The sequence below is a fragment of the Rhinolophus hipposideros genome, assembly GCF_964194185.1.
Source record: "Rhinolophus hipposideros genome assembly, chromosome: 1".
NCBI lineage: Eukaryota > Metazoa > Chordata > Mammalia > Chiroptera > Rhinolophidae > Rhinolophus > Rhinolophus hipposideros.
In genome coordinates, this window is record NC_138047.1 from 56,008,083 (window position 1) to 56,031,382 (window position 23,300).

The window sequence follows — 23,300 nt, forward strand, 5'->3', positions numbered from 1 at the left end:
TCTTATCCAGGTTGATGATCGTGGGGTTGATATTTACCAATATCATCCCTCCATTTCTCCCACCAAAGGCTATTTGCTTTGTTCTCATTTGCTTAAGACAGGCAGAACTAAAAATTTGGGGCCTGTTGGGGCCCTGAACACTGGCTGCTGATTGATCTTGGAAGAAAAAAAAAAAGAACTTTTCCTCCCAATAATACCTTCCTATTTTTAGGTGGAAGTTTTAGGACATGGGGGGAGGGGGCTAATGAGATGACACAAATAAAATTGTTAATCTTCTAGGCAGTATTAATCATTTCTATGAGTTTATAAGGGTGGGGTGGCCCTGACCAGTGCATTTTGGAATATCCGAGTAGGACTAGTTTCTAAGCTGTCATGGGCCAACACTTCATAAAATACAGTAAAATGAATCATAAAAATAAAAGCCAGATTCTATTAGGCAATAGACATGACACTAGATTTCGATAAATATCAGAACAAAAGGGGAGGAAATATAAATTCTACATTCATTAGAATAACAGGTGAGTCAAAGAATTATAATTGTCGAATGATAGGTTAGTATTATCAAGAATGGGAAGTATAATTTACTGCATTAAATGTTCTTATGCAGAATGAATACTGATAATAGTACTTGAAGCACTCAATTTTTAATGTGACAAGTGAGTTTGCCTTTTAATTTATTGAATCTAAGTTGGATTGACAGTGCTGCTACTCACAAGGAATAACATAGAGTACTGTTTTGTTTTAATAATTCTCCTAATAGGGAGACTAGGCTTATATAGGTATGTTGATCAGAATGGAAGAAGCCATCACAGCAGGCTCTGGAGATATTTAACTTAGACAAAATAAATCACAGAAGGCTGTATTTAAAAAACGCACCTTCACTCTTCCATCGCTAGACAGTTACAGTTAAAGCTATGGTTATCTTTCTGCAAAATGGATTCCTGGTCTGCTTTTCCTTACAAACCAGGCTATCATTCCCTAAGCCCATACTATGTGAGAATTCTGGAGATAGATGCTGCTTTTCAATGGGATAGTCTGAGTTTTGCAGGCAGGTGACATAATTTAGTGATTAGAACACAAGACTTGGCAGCCAAGCTTGAGCTGGAGTTCTCGATCTTCTGCCTTCTGGCTGTATAACCTATGGCAAATCGGTCATCGTCACCAAGCTTCAGTTGTCTGGTTAGAAATAGATAGTAGGGCTGTTGGAAACAAAGTATGCAGAGGAAATTTTGCATAGGATGAGGAAATAGTTGGATTATTTCAGAAGTTGGGAGAGGTATTTTTTGGCCTGATATAGGATTCAGTCTGCAACTATAATTGTCTAAGATAAAGCTCTTGGATAGTAAAAGGAATGGAAGTGACAAAGAATGGCTAAAATCCAGAGCCTGTACAAAAGGGGAATGTTTATAACATGTTCACAAAATTAAAACAATGAGTGTCCCATAGCTGAGTAGTTAGCACACTTTCCAATCACTTTCAGTCATGGCCCACACGGAAAATGATTGTATAACATACACGAGGGGTTTGGGGAAGCTAGATGAAGCTGCTCGTGGCTGCAGGCCCCAGCCCTCCTGAGGAATGAGAGATCTGTATCATATTCCTATCAGCATAACCCACTGCCCTGTGGCTTCATAGGTAGGAAGTTCTGCTCAAGGGTTCTGTTCTATGTGGAGAAAATGTCCCTGAAGATGGAAAAAACTTGCTAGAAAAAAGCAGTACATATCAGACTATATTATGAACACGAAGGAAACTTGGAGGTTAAAGTCATTCTTAAACATAAAGAATCAGTGCTAATAGGAAGGCAGGGTTGGGCAGGAAATCTTCCCTCTGTGCAGCTAACTCAGGAGCTACAGCCAATTCTATTTCTTATGGTGTAATGGTCCCTCAAGCTTTGTCAGATCTGCTACTGGTCCTATGCTGAAACTTATACATTTTTAGTGACTGATTCCTGTTTTGCCTGCTTTTCTAAGCTCCCATGTCGAACACCAGCCCCAGGAACTGGATCCCTGCTAGATCCCCAAGTCTTGCAGGGCTGTGGCAAAGCATGACGCAATCTCGTGCATTGTCTGTCTCGGAGGCACAGCTGCCCTGTGTAGCGTCCATGTCTGACCAACCCTGGTACAGCTTGTTCTACCACTGAACTTGACCATGAATCAGTTCTGACCTGGGCAGGAAGCTGCTTCTGGGGGTTCATTTTGATCATCTATAAAATAAGGATACAGGGTGGTATTAGATCTAAATTCTCAACTCAAAATTGGACTGACTTTGCGGTTTCTTTGTGTGACTTAACATCAGGGAAAGAAAGTAAATGGAAACATAACAGGTAATGTTATGACCTTGTAATGTACCATCTTGTTATAATGAAGAGTCATAACTTGTAATTCTACCTTGCTCAGGGGTCTATGATCAAACAGTGGTTATGAATTGTAACTGAAAGGCATGCCCAGACATGGGCTCTGGGACCTTTCTCGTGTGTGCCTTTCTGGTATAAGGACAGCTATGACTGGATCTCTTCTATGTTGGCTTTTTCTAAATTGTGCTTTGAAGATAGGTTTCAACATTGAAGTGTGGAAAAACCCTGCATACAATTATGGTCAATATCAGAATTGACACCTGAGACTAAGCTGGCCAAAGTTCCCTAGGTCCTTCTGGTGAGGGGATGCCTTGTGTTCCCCTCTGGGGAACCGGGGCTAGACTGGGGCTAGAGAAAGGACACAGCATTAGTTATCCTCACGGGGTCTGTCTTACTCTAGCTGGCTCCTGAAAGGCAAGGAGCTGAGGGCTGCCTGAATAAATTCTTGTCTCACTGCTTTTACAGGGGAAAAAAGGACATGAGACTCCTGGACTAACTGGGAAGTGAAATAGTGAAATACTAGACACTTGGGAGCTGGGGAAGACGGAGGCAGTGGCCAGTCGTTTGCATGGTGCCAGAAGACCATGTAGAATTGAGGAGAAAGCAGTGAAATGGCGGGAAGAAGGCTTATTACATCTTTACATGCCATGACATGACCAAATGATACAGTAGGCATAAAGCTCCCAGTAGCATTATCTAGTAGGTTTATATTAATATTAAGAGAGCGAAAAGAGTGTAGGGATCTGTAATGTGACCAGTAGGGTTTCTAGTATTGGATCACCATAGAAGTAATTGTTGGTCAAATGAAAAAACAAACAAAAAAGCAACTCAAATATAAGTTTTGTTGCAATGTTTTGCAAGAGTCAGCTTAGTTCCTTGAAGAACAAATTCAATTAAAAGATGATCCTTTGTTGGTGGGTAAAGTCAGCTTTGCTCTTCCAGAATCCATTGGAATGTGTACCGAGAGTACCTTAAAGAGGTCCCTTGGAATGGGCAGTGGAATTGGGCGAGTGAGTTAGAATACTGCTTTTTAAAAAACATGTGGCTCACAGGATGGCTTTTCTGTCCCTGTGAAATAGAATTTCTATTCTCTTGGAAATACTAGGAAGGTTATTTTCTAGTTTCTGCTTTTCTCCCTATTTTCTTACTCAGTCTCTTTCCAATCCTAGCATTCCTTCCAGTCCATTTTGGAGGGGAGAAAAATCCTATAATCCCACAATTCATGACAGTTAAACAATGTTGGAAGTCACCATGAAAACACAAGATGAGTGAAAAACATTCGATCTTTCCCAAAACCCACACTTAAAGTACATAAATTAAAAACAAATCAAACTCAAGTTGTATAAATTAAATGTGTACAACTTTTTGTATGTCTATAATACCTCAATAAAGTGGTTTTAAGAAAATCATGCTTTTTGGCTTAATCCTACTGAGATAAGAATATTAATAATTTGCATGCAATGAATATAGTTTCCTAAATACAATAGATGAATTATTTTCTATACACATATAACTATATTATGTATTTACAACTCAGAAGTAACATTGAAAAATTTTAAGCAGCAAAAGTATACAAAATAGCTACAACTGGAAAGAATACCAGAAAACGCCCTGTGTCTTTACCAGAGACTCACCATATATATATATATATATATCTCAGGTTAAGAAACTTTGAAATATGTTTTGTATATTAAGAATGTGTTTTGGGGAGTGGAGAGAAGAACAGCTTTCCCTTTGGCTTAAAATACTCAACACTTTGAAGTCATTAAACTTAGATGTAGAAGGCGGCAGCCCCTAACAAAGTCAGAATTCTGAGGTGGGAAATCCCTTCACAATGCTCAGCTCAGGTTCCCACTTTAAAAGAACAGCTGAGGTCACTCAGGGTCATCATTTGGTAGTGTAAACAACTTTTTTCATCTAAATTAACCAGAATGAATGGTAACTTGTGAAATGCGATTCCATTTTACAATGCGAGTCTCTGTACCCCAATCCACGAAGAAGCAGGACTGTTGTGAGTCTAAGAGTAACATCTGCAATCCACCAGCCTGTTGTGTACCCTGTAAGCAGGAAGCATAGAGGTTGTGGAACGGCTTAGATTTTAGTTGTCACTGGTACCAAGGAGTTGATTATAGTTTCCTTTCTACCATTAATTATAGTCATAGCTGTATGCTTTTTCCTAGCATTGTCATTTCATTGGAAGCTTTTCATTAACACCTTTATGAACACATTTGGGCACAATACATGTTGTCTTGCAGGTGTAGGGTTGGACAGTGGCAGGCAGGTAGCAAGAAGAGTGCACACACTCTCCCTTGTTTTTCAGAAACCCAGGTTTGCCCAGAACAAATCTTGTAGGTAAACCTAACTCTGTGTGTGCAAGGAGACTTTGCCCATGGACTACATGGCACCTGACACCAGAGGCCTCTCCACTCCTTCCACCTTTCCAGTCCTGGCTGCACTTCTGGCCCAGGAGACAAACACAGCTTCCGGGGCAGAAGTTGTCATGACAACATTGTCCACTCCCCCAAGGAGAGCAGTAGACCCTTCAGCAGTAGACCCTTCAAAGGCAGGGGTCCCTTCTCAGAGGGAGCAGTCACTTCAGGGGGATCAGAACTTTCCAGAGTCACTTTCCCCCTTTGATTTTCTTTGTGATCTTCCTCAGACTCTTGGCCTCCTTTGCTGTGACAGGAATGTCCTTTTGATTAGGGTAAGCATATTTGATTAGGCTAAGCAGAGTCTTCTTATATGCATCTAATTTCAGGCCTTTGGTGCCCAGTTTTAATTGATGGCACCAGGCTCCCATGATATCTCAGTGAATGTTGACTGGTGGCAGTTCAGAAGAATGAAGGAATTGGTCTCTTAAGTCTAACTCTTTCATTGCCTTAATGCTATCTTTTGTAGACAGGAGGTGTGGTCATCTTTCATAGATCGTTTTCTCTGATCCCTCTGAGGTTCTTTGTATACTTGGTTCACTTGTAGCCAGCTGTTGCTCTTTGGCTTCTACTGACACAGGTTTGAATTTGCAAGGTATATTCTCCCCACCCCTGACTTCTTTGCGTAGATCCACTGGAAGATTTCTTCCATTCTTTTATTCTTTACCTCTTCTAAAGAAATATTTCCCAGAGGAATGCTAATACATCCTTTCAATGGTTTATTCTTCCCTTATTATCCAAGGGAAGAACAATTGCGTTAATGAGACTGGGAACAATTCATGGGATATATGTAGCTGAATCCTTCTCTTTAGACTTTAGAGCTGTCTGTTCTCTTCAGTTCGTGTGAAAAAATGTGAAATCAAGCAGGCCTTCTCCACCTATGTCAGAAGGTTCATTCAGCCTGATTCAGGGGGACTATTTCTTCCAAACTTGGTTTTCTGATCCAGTGTAACTAACAAAGGTAGTATGAATCTATGACTTTGGCTAGTTTTCAATTTGCTCAGAACTACCTCAGGAAAGGGAGATGAGTGGCACCTCAAATACCAGCCTGGGATCTGAATTGATGCCATGACAAGATAGCTTAGAGAGGCATATCAGCTACAAATTGCTGCTGGTCTCCTATCCATGGCTCCACATTGGTATGCAGAAGAGTTGTGGCCAGACTCTGGGTTTTCAAGGCTCCCAGGTGCTCCTGACAATTTGTGGCTCCAACAGAGCAGCAGGGTCAGGCTCTACTTCATGGTGGGGATACAATTATTCCAGGCAGTTACTGTAAAGTTGGGATTAGATGGACCTGGAACTCAGCCAGTTCCTTTGGCATGTGAAAGTGAGTCGAGTGTTCTTGGGCAATAGTCTGTCAGGTTCTTGTAATGTGTTCTTGCATAGAAATTCTGGATAAGCATGTCTTCCCAGATACACTGGTTTGGGAACATGGTGGTCCTGGCTTCCCAGGATAGATAAGCATCTAACTCTATAATCTCCTGGGAGAACAGGCTATGACGTCTGTTGGGTCTGGTCTGATAAGGTCTTGGGGTATTGAAAAGCTTTATGTGCCATAGTGTGAGTTGAAGATGGTGTTGGTGTTCCTTCCCCATGCTAAATTTAGTTCTTACGCATCTGTCAAAAGTGAACTCATAATAGCAGAGTCTACATCAGGGGTTGTTTGGAGGAAAGGCCCTCCGTAAGGTATTAGAGGCTTGGGTTTCTGCCATAAGAGGGAATATCAATTGGGTGGGATAAATTGAGGGCAGAAATAAAAAACCTTTAAAAATATTTCTGCTGTGGCCAAGTCTGGGCAGGAGAGATTAGAGTGGCAAGATGTCTATTGCTGGCACGTTGGACATCCACAGGTGGTAGTAGCTAGACTGGCTCTGGTAAAAGCAAGTACATAATGTGGAGCCCATATTTGGTCTCTGTCTCTGCCCAGTAGCCACTTCATTCACGTATCTGCTGTTCCAAATACTGTGTGACTAAAAGATTGGCGAATGTCAGGTGGCAGTCATTGTATCTAATTGGCTATTTAGTACCTCTTCTGTGGTGAATCCTTTCTGGTGTGTGTTAATGTGGGCCAATCCTTCTATATCCATCTTCATTCCTCTACTGAATATTGTTGTCCCTGATGTTTCAGTCTTCTTCCTTTTAGGCTGCTAACCAGATGGTAAGGCCTTTCCCATTGCCCATATTTTAATGTATGGTCTCACCTCAGGCCCCTTCTCCATACAAAATAGATGACCCAGATGTACTGCTCGAAACCTCTCTTACTTGGGAGCCAGGGTTAATACTTGGTTGAAGTTGACATAGTTTAGTCATTCTTCAGTACCCATTCAGTTTATTCATGGGCCAGAAAATAGAATTAAACAGATGTATATGGACCACCAACCTTTTTGCTTGAATCTTAAGCATAAAACTAAACTTGGCCATCCCCCATGCACTACTTTTGACTTAATATGTTGGCTGGGGTGGGGACAATTTCAGAAACTCACAATTTGCCTTATCCACTGTGATAACTGTTACTTTACATGCCAAGGATCTCATGTGGGGTATTCTAAATGCCAAGTAGATTAATCTCAACTACACACTCAGACAGGGTTAATAACTTCTGGGTGTATTCCCAGATCTATTGGACCAGTTGTCAGCTAAAGATCAGCTAGGACTCCATTTATGACCTGACTCCCCTCCCTACCACATGTCTACACTTTAATGTGGGATCATGATACTTGGGTCTGAAGATATCAATGTCAACTGAGATCCTACTTTTGATAGTTCTAGTTCTCGAATACCCCATTTTAGTGTATATTAATGTGAATAAAGAGCTATAGTAATAAGAGATTGCTTCCAAGAACTCTGCCTGCCCAACTGATCTGGTCCCCAGCTGTACCTCTAGAGCTCCTGGCACCAGAATCTCTGCTTCTGGGGGCATAGAAACTAAGAACAACATGAATAAGGCCTGATCTTATCTTGCAATGAATAATCCTAATGGGTAAAAGATAACTGTAGTGGAATGAGTTTAATGTGGTGATGACAATAGATCATCTAGCTAATAGTAAAGAAGAGGCACCAAAGTCAGTAATGGGGGTAGGGTCAGGGAAAGAAAGCCCTGAAATAAATCTAGAGAAGTATTTGCCAAGATGAAAAGAAAGCGGTCTAGGACAAAGTGTCTTTCACCTAGGCAAAAAGAACAAAGCTTAAGGAGAGCTGCAAGCAGCTTGGTATTACCAGTACCAAGCTGAGAAGAGGAGCAGATTCTCGTAAGATATGAGTGTTAATGCTTACCTAAAAGATAAGGGAAGACATTGGGTGGTTTTAGGCAAGGGGGTGTTATGGTCAGACTAGCATCTTCAACATTATAGCAACATTTCAAGTAGAAAAGTGACTGTTGGAACTAGAATGAGTGTTATAACAGTGGGTAGTAGGAGATCACAGGTAGCTTCCGGCTTTCCGGTATGGGCATTCCTGAGCATAGTGGTACCATTGGCTGAAGGGAAGAGCTTAGAATGCTAGAGTTTAGAAGGAAAGAAAATTATTGTCCTCCATGCAGTTCCAACCTGCACTGTTCAAGGGTCAACTGTATATTAACATGTTAACACTGAGTATCTCTGGGTAGTAAAATCAGTGATTTTTAGTTTTGGTCATGTTTTACTCTCTAAAATTTCTACAATCAGCATATATTGTCTTTATAGTAAAAAGAAATAAAGATTGCTTGAAAAAGAAAAAAAAAATTATTGTTCTACTTGATCTTACGATTTAGATTCAATAAAGTCCAGCTCACAAGGGTGGTTTCAATGATCAGATTTTGCTTGGTTGTAGCGTCCTGCATGACAAGAGTTATGGGAAGCATCTTTCTCATCAGCTTGTAAAGGTTCTAAAACTGACCAAATTAATTGCCACATAGCACAGATGGTTACTGGGAGAGAAACTCCTTTATGATATAATCCACGGAGTTCTGTACCAACTTTTCCCCATGTTTTTAAATCTAACGTCCCTAAATTTGGGAACCAAGGACAATAAGTTTCAATTACTTTGAGAAGCTCCTCTAATTTCTGATCTGACACTCGAGCTCCTCCAGCTTTAAGAAGGTGTTTAAGCAAACAAATATAAGACCTATATTGGCTATTAACATTTCCCATTATGTATAGAGAAAAGGATAGAGAGGAAGAAGACTTTCACTCTGAATGGATTCAGATGCCCGTCTGGCTGCGTCCTTCTCAGGACTTTAAAGTCTGTCTTGGTTATGCTGCACCCGAATAAACTCCGGACCTGGTTAACGCCGTCAGGCGCTAAGTCACCATTTTGCCTTATGACTGGACCACGGAATCGCAGATTAAAGCTCAAGCAAGCTCCGTAGCCGTAGCCATGGAACTATAATCACACATTCACACATTCACTCTCTTGCACATACAAAGAGACAAATTTCCCTTTTACCTTGGTTAAATTCTCTGGGACTTACCCTACCAGCAGTAGTTGCCGTGACCTCTCTCAGGCCCCATGCCGTGAAACCTCTTTGAATTTCGACTGGGAGTTGAACTTCCTTCTTGAGCTGCACAAATGAGCCCCAGAATCGGGCCCCAAGTTGGGCGGCAGATGTCACGTCCTGCACGATAAGAGCTGTGGGAAGCAAGAATGACAGCACAGGGTTAAGAAAGACAGTAGCCAAGAGTAGAGTGCAAGCAGGGCCAAGGGACTCAAGCCTCAAGGACTGAGCCCTGAGCCAACGCATAGCTTTTATTAGTTAACAAATGAGGAAGTAAAGCTTGTTAATCTCGAAGACTGTGAGTTACATGCCTGCTGACTGTTTTCTGAAAGTCCCCATTGTGCTCCATCATGTACTGTGCCTTCACACACAAGCATAACCCCAGGGGATGGCATCACCATCTATTGAAGGGGAGGGGCCGATATCATTCCATTGGGTCTCAGACTGCTGAGACATCCCCTCAAAGGAACTTTATCGATATCTTTCCATCGAGTCTGTTTGCTGAGGCACTCCCTTGTGAACTCCTGGGAAAGGCACGGGGGAACAAACGGTTCTGCAGCTGTAAGGCAACACGTAGTGTCATGTTCAAGACTAAATCTCTACTAGAGCCCAGTAGTATAATTCATGATCTGTCTCTCAAATGGAGAGTAGTTCTGCAGAAGATGTGGCCTTATTTGGGAATCCTAGGGGGTCTACATTGTATAAGTACTTGCCTATTAGGTTTTCCCAGAAATTGATAGAGAATCTTTATGCATCATAAATACCTCTAGAACCACTGGGTCTGCTAGAGAAAGGCACATGCAGGGCACCTTAGACTACAGCCTAGACTTGCTACTAGAACCATAGCACTTCTCTAGGTATGGACAGTTTTCTCAGGATGAACTCTTTGTAGGGTGCTCTGTCTTTCATGAAGAAAACTCTTCAAGAACTTCCCATTAGTTTCTTGATGTTACTTTTTACCATTGGATGCCCCAAGGTACCTGCTTTCCTTTTACCAGATTCAACTTCAATGGACTGAGGGCCATAGAGACCTGCCTTTGTGTTGGTGCTTACTCGGGCACACTATCAGCTCTGTTTGTTAAAGCTCTGGTAGGCTAGTGAGATGGCTTTGGGGACAGGCCTACTCCAGGATGAAGATAGGCATCACTCAGCCCTTTTTATCATGTTGAGTAGTTGAGTTCTACTAAGCTCAGTGCAGCAGAGCCTAGTTCAGGGAACTGCTAAAGGACTGGCCACCTCCATGGTCTTGGGGGTGTCCAGCATTAACAGGGAGAATGCTAGAGTGGACTAGGTTAAAATAAGGGCAAAAATAACAGGGTTAGGACTCCCAAACGTCTTGGCTGTGGCCAGAGTCAAGGTAGGAGAGCCCTTAAATCCTTCATGACCAGTAAGTTCCCTGTGCCCTCAAAGGGACTGTTCTACACCAGCATTATGGTGCTCCATGAGTGGATTTCATCACTCTGTATCAGGTAGGATCAAGTGAGTAAAATGGAGCCTATTCTAGGGAGTTCAATAGAGGGGATTTGTCAGTAGTTAGCAATAGCAAAGGTTTCAAAAGCTGAAAGAAGAAACAGCTTTCTTTTTTTGAAAGGGGTCAATAAGTTCACCTAGAGAGACTTTGCAGGCACTAGGGAATGCGTGAGGCTTCCTTCTGAACACCTGAAATGCCACATAAGCAGCATCTTGAAACTAAAGAGCCCTGACAACCTTATTAAATGTAAACAGGGAGAACATCCAAAGAACAGTGAAAATTAAGGTGAACTCCATGTGTAGCCAAACTTCTCCAGGAAGCTATAGATCACCAGCAATACTTATGCTGACATAGGCACAGAAATGTTGGTAAAATAAAAGGAGACTGTGCCAGGACACTGTTCCATTCCAACTGCAGCAGTGGGAAATTCTTCTTAAAGTACCTAGCTTGCTCTATTGCTTTGCCTTGTATATCTTGTGCTCACCTCTGCCTCAGGACACTGTCTTTTCTGTTCTTCACTCTTCAACTAGACATGAACATATTTGGATCTGATACTTAAATCACTGGCTAGTCTGATTTTTCTTGGAAGATCCTTGTAGGAAAAAAAATGGCCTACTTGTCACATTACTTGTATAATTTCTGTCAACCGTGTTACCTACAGGGAGAATTGAAGAATCCTCAAATTTATTATTGTGAAGTACCTGACATGGGAGCCTGTCCATATTAGGGAAAGTGACTCTGGATTGGAGCCTACAAAATTTTAGAGGTTATTCTTCAAAACATGCAGACAGACTAAGCTAGACTTGCTGCGAAGCTTTCTCAAGGCCTCAAGCTTTTAGGTTACTTGGCAAATTGAAGTAGTACATCTAATTGTGGTGTATGTTGCCTCCCAAATCAGAAAAGGCCAATTTAGCATTGGCACCCTTTTAGCAGGCCATGTTCAGTGGCTGGATAACAAAGAATTCTTCACTTAAACCATTCAAGCTTACCACTGAGTATTACCAACATGTGCACCTGCAGCACCTCCATCTGGGCCTGCACCATGGGGTTCAAGGCTTATCCCACTTGTCTTTCTGCTTTTTAGCAGCATAGCTCTCACGAGAGACCTAGACTGGTTGGTGATGCTGGCTCCTCATAATGATTCTGCCTCTTGGGTTTGACTCTAGCCGATAAGACAGAGGTGAACCTGACATTCTGAGGCCATCTCTTTACAGAGCTAGTTGATTGAGGTGTTGTCTATTCCTTAGTAAAATCTAATTTCCATGAACACTGTTCATACTTCAATAAATCCCTGAAGACACTGGACAACTGTCTCATGACAGCCTCCTTAATACATGGGGAAGTGATGGGATGCTCCTCATAAGCCTCTTAATGTTCTCAGGTTCCAGGTGGTTCACAAGGGGTGTTCGGTCAAGACTCATACCAGCTGTGGTTCAAGCCTTGCCTATAGGGCCTTTGTGGCAAGGTCATTAGGTACTGGCACAGAGCTATTGGTCTACACGTGCTAATATAAATCATTATTGATGGCCGTGAAAGTGATAACATACTTACCTTCCTTGTTAATGAGTCCTTAAGTTTCTTGTTTCTAAAATGTTGAAATTAGAGCCTTAAAATTTTTTTCTTATGGTTGTTGCAGATAACTTTTGAAGAGGGAATTCACAGAAAAATAAAATTTACCTCTTTAAATGAAAAGTTGAAGTGACTTGTTCAAGACAACAGCAATGGATAGGATTGAAAAAAATCCATGTCTGTAATTCCATAGTGCTTTTTGCCCACCCTTCAGTGTGTATAGTTTATGCTTCCAGTTTATGCCCACACCTGTCCTCAAATATCATGAAGACAGCTACAAGTGATTATACAGTAATTTATGAACAATCACGTGACTTTTGTATTGCTTATTTTTTTGTATTTTATTTTTTATTTATTTATTTTATTTTACTAATCCCTTCACCTTTCCCCTTATCCCCAACCCCCCCCCCCCCGCTCCTGCCCATCTAACAACTCTCGGTTTTTTCTTTGTGCCCTCAAAACTGTCTCTGATTAGTTCATTCACATATTCTTTTCTTTAGATTCCGCATATAAGTGAGATCATATGGTACTTGTCTTTCTCTTTCTGACTTATTTCACTTAACATAATGTTCTCTAGATCCATCCATGTTGCTGCAAATGATAAGATTTCTTTCTTCTTTATGGCTGCGTAATACTCCATTGTATAAATGTACCACAGCTTCTTAATCCAGTCATCGACCGATGGGCATTTCGGTTGTTTCCATATCTTGGCTATTGTGTAAAGTGCTGCAATAAACATAGGAGTGCATACTGATTTTTGAATTGGAGTTTTGGATTTCTCTGGGTAGATGCCTAGGAGTGGAATTACTGGATCATAGGGTAGTTCCATTTTCAGATTCCTGAGATACCTCCATACTGTTTTCCATAGTGGCTGCACTAATCTGCAATCCCACCAACAGTGCACTAGCGTTCCCTTTTCTCCACATCCACGCCAGCATTTGTTGTTTGTTGATTTATTGATGATAGCCATTTTGACTGGAGTGAGGTGGTATCTCATTGTGGTTTTTATTTGCATTTCTCTGATGGTTAGTGAGGGTTGAGCATTTCTTCATATGTCTTCTTGCCTTCTGTATGTCCTTTTTAGAAAAATGTCTCCTCAAGTCCTCTGCCCATTTTTTAATTGGGTTGTTTGTTTTTTTGGAGTTGAGTTGAGTAAGTTTTTTATAGATTTGTGATATTAATCCCTTATCAGATATATCATTGGCAAATATCTTTTCCCATACAGTAGGATCCCTTTTTGTTTTATTGATGGTTTCCTTTGCTGTGAAAAAACTTTTTAGTTTGATGTAATCCCACATGTTTATTTTTTCTCTTACTTTCCTCGCGCGAGGGGATATGTCAGTGAAAATCTTACTCCGGGTAATGTCCATGAAGTTTCTTCCTATATTTTCTTCTAGATATTTTATGGTTTCAGATCTTACATTTAGGTCTTTAAGCCATTTTGAATTTATTTTTGTATATGGTATAAGTAGGTGGTCCAGCTTCATTTTCTTGTATGTGTCTGTCCAGGTTTCCCAACACCACTTATTGAACAGACTGTCTTTACCCCATCGTACATTCTTGCTTCCATTGTCATAGATTAGATGGGCATATAGGCATGGATTTACTTCTGGACTCTCTATTCTGTTCCATTGATCTATGTGTCTATTTTTATGCCAGTACCATGCTGTTTTGATTACTGTAGCCTTGTAGTATAGTTTGAAACCAGGTATTGTTATGCCTCCCACTTTGTTCTTATTTCTCAAGATTGCTGAGGCTATCCGGGGTCTTTTATGGTCCCATATAAATTTCAGGATTATATGTTCTATTTCTGTGAAAAACGTCGTTGGTAGTTTGATAGGAATTGCGTTGAATATGTATATTGCCTTAGGCAGTATGGACATTTTAACTATATTAATTCTTCCTATCCATGAACATGGAATATGTTTCCATCTATTTATGTCTTCTTTCATTTCTTCAGTGTCGTATAATTTTCTGAGTACAGATCTTTTACATCTTTGGTTAGATTTATTCCCAGATATTTTATAGTCTTTGGAGCAATTGTAAATGGAATTGTTTTTTTAATTTCTCCTTCTGATATTTTATCATTGGTGTATACAAATGCAACTGATTTCTGAATATTAATTTTATATCCTGCTACTTTACTAAATTCATCTATCAGTTCTAATAGTTTCTTGGTGGAGTTTTTAGGGTTCTCTCTATATAGTATCATATCATCTGCATATAGTGATAATTTTACTTCCTCCTTACCAATTTGGATGCCTTTTATTTCTTTCTCTTGTCTGATTGCTGTGGCTAGAACTTCCAGCACTATGTTGAATAGAAGTGGAGAAAGTGGGCAACCTTGTCTTGTTCCTGATCTTAGGGGGAATGGTTTTAGCTTTTCCCTATTGAGTACGATGTTAGCTGTGGGTTTGTCATATATGGCCTTTATTATGTTAAGATATGATCCCTCTATTCCCACTTTCTTAAGGGTTTTTATCATAAAAGGTTGCTGTATTTTATCAAATGCTTTTTCTGCATCTATTGATATGATCATGTGATTTTTATTTTTCATTTTGTTAATGTGGTGTATCACATTGATTGATTTACGGATGTTGAACCACCCCTGCATACCAGGGATGAATCCCACTTGATCATGGTGTATGATCTTTTTAATGTATTGCTGAATTCTGTTCGCTAATATTTTGTTGAGAATTTTTGCATCTATGTTCATTAGAGATATCGGCCTGTAGTTTTCTTTTTTTGTGGTGTCTTTGTCTGCTTTTGGGATCAGGGTGATAGTGGCTTCGTAAAAAGTGTTTGGAAATCTTCCTTCCTTCTGGATTTTTTGGAAGAGCTTGAGGAGAATAGGTGATAGTTCTTTTTTGAACGTTTTGAAAAATTCACCTGTAAAGCCATTTGGTCCAGGGCTTTTGTTTGTTGGGAGATTATTGATTACTGATTCAATTTCCCTGGTGGTAATCAGACTGTTCAGGCTTTCTGTTTCTTCTTGAGTTAGCCTTGGAAGGTTGTGCGCCTTTAGAAAATTGTCCATTTCTTCTAGATTGTCAAATTTGTTGGCATATAGTTGTTCATAGTAATTTCTTAAAATTTTTTGTATTTCTGTGGTGTCTGTTGTCACTTCTCCTCTTTCATTTCTGATTTTATTAATTTGGGTCCTCTCTCTCCTTTTTTTAATGAGTCTGGCTAAAGGTTTGTCAATTTTGTTTATCTTCTCGAAGAACCAACTCTTGGATTCATTGATCTTTTGTATTGTTTTTCTGGTTTCTATTTCATTTATTTCTGCTCTGATCCTTATTATCTCCTTCCTTGTGCTCCCTTTGGGCTTATTTTGCTGTTCTTTTTCCAGATCCCTTAAGTGTGAAGATAAACTGTTGATTAGTGATGTTTCTTGTTTCTTTAGGTAGGCCTGCAGTGCTATGAACTTCCCTCTTAGGACTGCTTTCGCAGCATCCCATAGATTTTGGGTCGTCGTGTTCTCATTCTCATTTGTCTCGAGATATCTTTTGATTTCTTCTTTGATCTGCTGCTTGACCCATTCATTATTTAGTAACATGTTATTCAGCTTCCATGAATTGGTGTGTCTTCCTGTTTTTTTTCCCCTGTAGTTCATTTCTAATTTCATAGCACTGTGGTCAGAGAAGACAATTGGTATGATTTCAATTTTCTTAAATTTATCAAGGCTTGTTTTGTGTCCTAACATATGATCTATCTTGGAAAATGTTCCATGTGCACTTGAGAAGAACGTGTATTCTGCAGCATTGGGGTGAAATGCTCTGAAAATATCAATTAAATCCAACTGCTCCAAAGTATCATTTCAGGCTGTTGTTTCCATATTGATTTTCTGTCTGGAGGACCTGTCCCTTGTTGTCAGAGGTGTGTTGAAGTCCCCTACTATGATAGTGTTGCTGTTGATCTCTGTCTTTATGTCCATCAGTACCTGTTTTATATATTTAGGTGCGCCTATGTTAGGTGCATAGATGTTTACTAGGGTTATGTCCTCTTGTCGGATTGATCCCTTTATTATTATATAGTGCCCATCTTTGTCTTTTAATATGTTCTTCATTTTAAAGTCTATTTTGTCAGATATAAGTATTGCAACTCAAGCTTTTTTCTCGCTTCCATTTGCATGAAATATCTTACTCCAACCTTTCACTTTCAGCCTGTGTGTGTCTTTTGATCTGAGATGAGTCTCTTGTATACAGCATATACAAGGGTCTTGCTTCCTTATCCACTCAGCCACCCTATGTCTCTTGATTGGAGCATTTAATCCATTTACATTTAAAGTGATTATTGATAGGTACATAGTTATTGCCATTTTTAAATTTGTAGTAAATTGTTTTCATCTTTCTTCTATTTACAGAAGTCCTTTTAGTATTTCTTGCAATGCTGGCTTGGTTGTAATAAATTCTTTCAGTTTGTTCTTTTCTGGGAAGCTCTTTATCTCTTCATCAACTTTAAATGATAGCCTTGCTGGATAAAGCAATCTAGGTTGTAGGCCTTTGTGTTCCATCACTTTGAGTATCTCCTGCCCCTCCCTCCTGGCCTTCAATGTTTCTGTAGAAAAGTCATTTGATAGCCTTATGGGAGTTCCCTTGTACGTAACCTTCTGCCTTTCTCTTGCTGCTTTTAAGATTCTCTCTTTGTCTTTAAGCTTTGCCATTTTAACTATAATGTGTCTTGATGTGGGCCTGTTTGGGTTTATCCTGGTTGGAACTCTCTGCACTTCCTGGGCTTGTATGTTGGTTTCCTTCATCAGGTTAGGAAAGTTTTCGGACATTATTACCTCAAATATGTTCTCAATCCCTTGCTTCTTCTCTTCGCCTTCTGGTATTCCTATGATGTGCATGTTGTTGCGCTTGATGTTATCCCAGAGGTCTCTTAACCCATCTTCATTGTTTTTTATTTTCTCTTTCTGTTGTTCAGTTTGAGTGATCTCTGCTAACTTGTCTTCTAAGTCGCTGATTCGATCCTCTGCTTCATCTAACCTGCTGGTCATTCCTTCAAGTGAGTTCTTAATTTCGGTAATTGTGTTCTTTAGTTCTAGCTGGTTGTTCGTTAAGATTTCTACATCCTTTTTTAGTTCTAACTGGTTGTTCTTTATGATTTCTATATCCTTCTTTATGTCTTCTCTAAGCTCCTTAAACATTCTTATCACCAGTGTCCTGAACTCTGTCTCTGACATGTTGGTTACCTCTGCTTCATTTGGTTCCAGTTGTGGAGGTTTCTTCTGTTCTTTTATTTGGGACATGTTTCTTTGTCTCCCCATTCTGACTGACTCTCTGTGCTTGCTTTGATGTATTAGGAAGATCCCCTAGAGCTCTTAGTTCTTGCTGGGTTATCTTATGTAGTATGTGTCCTTAATATTTGACTTGGACTACTTCGTTCTTCTCCTCTGCATGTGCTCCACAGGTGGTTCGTGTGTTTAGTATATTGTCCTGTTCAAGAAGAACTTTAATTGCTTTTTGCTTGTGAGTAGGTGGGTTTAACTCCTAGGCCGTCTAGTTGTGAAACTTGGCTCTGCCCACCGCAGGGTGTTCTGCTGGGTGAAGGTTGGCCACTTAAATGAGGTTTGGCGTCTATGGGCTCTTGTGCCTTCAGAGAATTCCCTCTGGGTGTGTGACTTGTTGGTCAAACCCAGTAGTACTCTGGTTTGGTCTAGAGTTGGCTTCTGGATATGTTGAATCTTGTGCCTCTTAAGCTGGGCCCTGTTAGGGCAGTTTCAGCACAAATCAAGTTACCAAGTACAACAACAACAACAAAGAAAACAGATCAAGTACATTCACATGTAAAATACAACCGACAATCCCCACTCAACATGAGCAAATATATCAAAGAAATAAAGGCAGAACAAAGCAAATCACAACAAGCAGAAAAAAAGAAAAGAGAAAAAAAAAACCAAGCAAAGCAAAACAGAGAGCAGCACCAGTCTTGGCTTAAGCCCACCAAGTAATCTCCAGGTTGTCCTCCGCTGTGCCAAAGAGTTCCCTGCCTATTGCGTAGGCAGCGCTGGTCACCTGGTGCCCAGAGTGAATTTGGGAGTGTAGATTTAAATGCGAGGGGCTGAGGGGTCTGGATGACAGTTTTCAGAGAGACCGTGCAGTTTCTGTCCTTTCCTGCACAAATGCACACTGAGAGTAGCTCCACCAGCCCTGTGCCCAGTACTCCTGAGTCTTAGGGCCCTCCTTCCGTGGGTGTGTGGGAGGGGGCGGGCTGGAGATCGCTAAGCTGCTGAAAGCTGGGAGCTGCGACTGCCCCTTACTGCTGAACTCAGGGAGTGCTTCCGCGGTTGCTCTTGCCCCGCCCCAGGCCAGCCAGAGAGGGTGGGGGCTGGGGATGGAGGGGTCTTCTCTCTCCCAGGCCAGCCACGTCCCACTCCTCCCGCAGGCCCGAAAAGGTAGTGGCTGGGGTTGTGGGAGTCTCCTCTCTCCTCTTCCAGTGAAAATCCCCTCCTCCCAGCCTCTTCTGAAGGTCAGAGCTGGCTGCCAATCTTCCCAGCGCCTGAGCACAGATGCCCCTCTGTAATCTGACACTACTCCTCAGTTCAGGGGTCAGTTTAAGTCTCTGGAAGGGCTGGGGGGAGGATTCGAAAAGCGCAGTGAGGGGCCCAGGTGTGGCGTCTGAGTTCTTTGTCTGCCCTAGGGCCCACGAGCTGCCCGCCCTGGCGGGAGTGATCAGCTGTGGGACGCAGGGAAAGAGCCCACCTCCTGGACCCTGCGCTCTCCACTGCACCTTGGGCTCCCGTGGGACTCTAGAGCCCCGGGTGCTGCCTGCCGCTGCTGCTTTGGGCATGCTGCAGGGCTGCGGCTCTACCGTGGGGGGGTGGGGAGAGAGCGGAGCGTTTCCTCTTGCCCTCCTCGCTCCTCCCCTGCTTGCCCAAATAGCGCACCCCAAAGCAAACCTTCCACGAGTCTCCGCTCCGTCCAGCGGTTGCCGTCCGGCCTGGGCTCTTCCAGGAGTCTGCGCTCCGTCCTGGGCGCCGCGGCAGTCGCCAGCTGGCCGTGGGGGGGGGAGCGCGCTTCCACCTCGCTGTCCTGCCTCCTCCCCTGCTCACAATCAGCGCCCACCTTCAGGTAATTCCTCCACGAGTCTCCCCGCTGTTCTGCGTAATGAGCAAAGGACTCCTCGGTGTTTTATGTCTCCCTGTGTCTTTAGAGCTGTGGTTTACCGCCACTGCCGCAGCCGCTGCCGGCCTGGTTCCACCACGAGACCACGCGTTTCCACTCTGCTCCTTTCCTTCTTCCTCTGCTCGCCCAATTTGCGCACCTTCAAGTAATCCTTCCACGAGTCTCTTAGGAGTCTCTTAGCTGTTCTGCGTGATGAGCAAAGAGTTGTTTGATGGGTTATATGTCCCGTTTGTAATAAGATCCGGAGGAGAAGTCAGAAAATGTGCCCCGCTGCCGCCATTCCTATGACGTCACCTCTTGTATTGCATTTTTGAGTACCTTAGTGTGGACTTCTCTAAAAGAAGGTTCTGAGGTAAGGATTTAAGTGACTTATCTGAGAGATGGTCACAGAAAACAAATGAAGGAGTATGGAAAGTGACAGCAGATTGAGTAAAGCCAGCAAGGGCACACTGAGTGGGTAACTGCTATAGACAACTGGGGCACAGCCCACTGGGGACTTAGGGACCATGAAATCATGTGTTTCAGAATTGTTCTTCAGAGTGATGGGGAAGTTAAAGTACTTATCACACAATTACTGTCTTCCTGTTCACTTGCTGATGGTTGTCGCTGCAAGCAGGCTATCCAGTAAACAGGCTGAGAAAGTTCACGTGGTGCTGGAGAAAACCCTTGGGTAGAGAATCAGAGCTGTGGGTGCCTAAGGTAGAAAGCTGATGGTAAGTGGTGGAACTGTACTTCAGCTGCAGACTCACTTGGCCAAGGAGATACAGGATAAAGTTTCAAGAAAGCTGATCATCCATGCCTTGCCTTGCCTTGCTTTGTCTTGCCTTTGAGTATAGTCAGTTACTGGTGTGTCAAGATGGTTGCTGGCCACAATCTCTGTAATAACAGTGTTGGTTGGAAGTTGTATTCTGTGCTTCTGTAGTTGGTCCCAAGGATGTAATTGACATTATTTATCTCCTCTAACACTCATTATAGATTCCCCTTATTCTCGGCCAGAATTTATGCAGGACTAGATTTCTAGCCTGGTGGAACACTCACTTTCATACCTCCTATCTGAGCCCCTAGTTACCTTAACTATCAGGCCATGGTTGCTGTAGTTTGCCCGTTCTCCCTGAGCATCATGACACTCTCTTGTGATTGACTTCTAGACATAATAATTCCTGCCAACATTTAATAGCAGGTACCCAAACTCACAATGATCAGGATTAATGATGCTTGTCAGTAAAGCAAACCCTTACCTTTGCTGCTGGGGTACTGGTTTGAGTCCAAATGATCAAAAACTTGCTTAACTCTAGGTTTATTGGAACTCTGTGTCTTCTGGAAGCTCTCCCCAATCCCTCAAAGAAGACCACATATAATCACTCAGAGCATCAAGCACAACTTTTCATGGATCATTGGGAGTGAGGGCGAGAGGGGCTAAACTGACTTCTACTGTTTTGTCGTCGATACATATAACACATGGGTTTGGGAACAAAGCACCATTTAGTAGCCATTGGTTCAACTTGTAGAGGGCATTCTGGAGGACAGTGTCCAAGATCCATAGGCTGTTACTAAGCTGTCAACTTAGGTTGTAGGAATGCCTTCCTGAAGACCCATCAGTAAGGCCATCAGCTTCTAGGGATAGTGGCTCACAACCTGAGCCTGTTGCAGAGCCCTCTCTTCAGGGCCCCATTCAAGATTGGGAGTTTTCAGTCAGGTTTCAGCCAGAGAAGCAGAACCAGTAGAATGTATATGTGTACATATGCATATGTTATATAGTATAAATGTTACATAGATATAAAAGGAATTGGCTTATGTGACTGCAGGGGCTGGCTAAGCAAGTCTGGAATCACTAGGGCAGGCAGTCAAGATGAAAAGATCACAGGCAGGCTGAGAACTAAACGGTTTAGAACAAAGCTATTGCCCACAGGAAATCAGGAAAGGAAAATCATAACCAAGATGGAACCCATGGGCACAGGTGAAGCTACTGTCCACATGTGGAATTTTTTTGGGGGAAAGCTACAGCCCTGATCTTAAGGTGATGCAACTGATGACCTCAGGCTCATGAGATTGTTGAAGACACTTCCTTAACGTCAACTGCTTATGGGCTTTACTTACATCTGCAAGATACCTTCACAACAACATGTAGTGTCTGAATAAGTGAGGACTATGGTCTGCCCCTGTCAACACCCCCCAAAAAGCCATCTCAGCTGATAAATGCATTGGTATAGCATTTCTAAAGGAAAATATCACCTTAAATGTGTCAAATGGATTAGCAAAGTGGGAGAAACAACCTTAAAACAGCAGAATCACTGACAAAAAGCACAAAAGTACAAATATTGTGGCACTAAACATACCACATTGTAACGCCAGGTGTAATGCAGGAGCTCAGCTCCTGGCAGGTGAACGTTGGACACAGTGAAGCCGAAAGAGGACAATGGAGCCATAGAGAGAGGGTTCATACTATAGTTACATTCTCGAGTCAGCCGGGAGAGTCACAGGAAGCCAGCATCTGTACTTGCTGGAGCAGCCCCAATAGCTTTATAGCTGATGGCCAACAGGTTAAAGCCGATGGTCGACTGGTTACATAAGTGCTTACATAGGGATGTGTCCTGTGCATGTGTGGGTTACATAACCGAGCCAGTACTTTTCCATGTGGGGCCGAGAACCTGGTTCTACTGCTCTCTTGGACCCGGTCCCAACACAAAGGAATCCACTTTAAATTTTGAGGGGGTTTGTGAAGAAACCTAATATCCATTAAAAGTTGAAGAGGTTTAGTTATCCAATATCTGGAACACTTGCGTTAGTGGGCTTTTCACTGATCTTAAAATGTGCTATTTTTGGACTTTAAGTATGAATGTAAATACTATATATAGGCCTCATACATTTGTACAACTTCAAGTTTTTATTACTTCCTTACATGAGCCATTCATTGATATGCAAATCATTTCCTTGTGATTTGAAACTTTTTCTGATGGATGAGTTGCCTTTGAAACTTTTTCTGATGGATGAGTTGCCTTTTCAATTACCAAATTGGCAAGTACTATCTACACTGATCCAAATCAGAGTTGTTTGTATAAGGGACTCTTTGAGACTATTTCTGGGGTAGTATGGATCGAGGGGTTGGGCATTTGGGGAGATGTCCATTGAGGGCAGCACTCGGGCTCATTAAATGGTGTCCTTGCTTGTGAGTCTGAAGCTCTTTGAGCAGAAGGTGGTCATGATGGTAATTATGGAGCTTCCCATTGCTGAATGAGCTATCAGCTTAGAACTGCTGGGAAGTGCAGAGTCAGTGGAGCTAGACATGCCTTAGGAAAAACTCGAGCTCAATAGGCCTTTCTCTGTATGCCAGGTTCTTGGTACAGGTTGTTGAGTCCTAATAGAAAGAAGGTAGGAGGTTCCTATTGCTTACGTAACACGTAACAAAGGGGTTTAAAATAGCAGATTATAATCTGGGAAGTCAAATGTGAAATGCATCTCACTAAAGTGAAGATGTAGGCAGAGCTGCATTCTCTTCTGAAGGTTCTAGATGGGAGATTCAACCCACTTTCTTGACTTCTTCAGCTACTATAGACTGCCTATATACCTTGGTTATGGCCCCCTTCCTTCTAAAACAAGTGATGGCTAGCTGAGCCTTCCTTACATTGTATCACTCTGGCACTGACCCTTCTGCCTCCCTTTAGCACGTTTAAGGACTATTATGATTATACTAGTCCCACTGGGATAATCTTCTAGTCTATGGTCAGGTGATTAGCAACCTTAATTCCACCTGCAATCTTAATTTCCTCCTTGCCATGTAACCATAATATATTCACAGGTTCTGGGAGTTGGCATGTAGACATTTTGGGTGCTATTATTCTATCTACTACAGAAGGATATCAGAAGCGATCTCCACCTG

At 41.9% G+C, this 23,300-nt stretch overlaps 1 pseudogene across 1 annotated transcript; it reads right to left on the reverse strand.

Annotated features, from left to right (window-relative positions):
- Window positions 1-4,538: 4,538 nt before the first annotated feature.
- Window positions 4,539-5,153, reverse strand: LOC308499330 (developmental pluripotency-associated protein 4-like; annotated as a pseudogene). Its single transcript has one exon. The product of its transcript is annotated as a developmental pluripotency-associated protein 4-like (transcript).
- Between the last annotated feature and the right edge of the window lie 18,147 nt (window positions 5,154-23,300).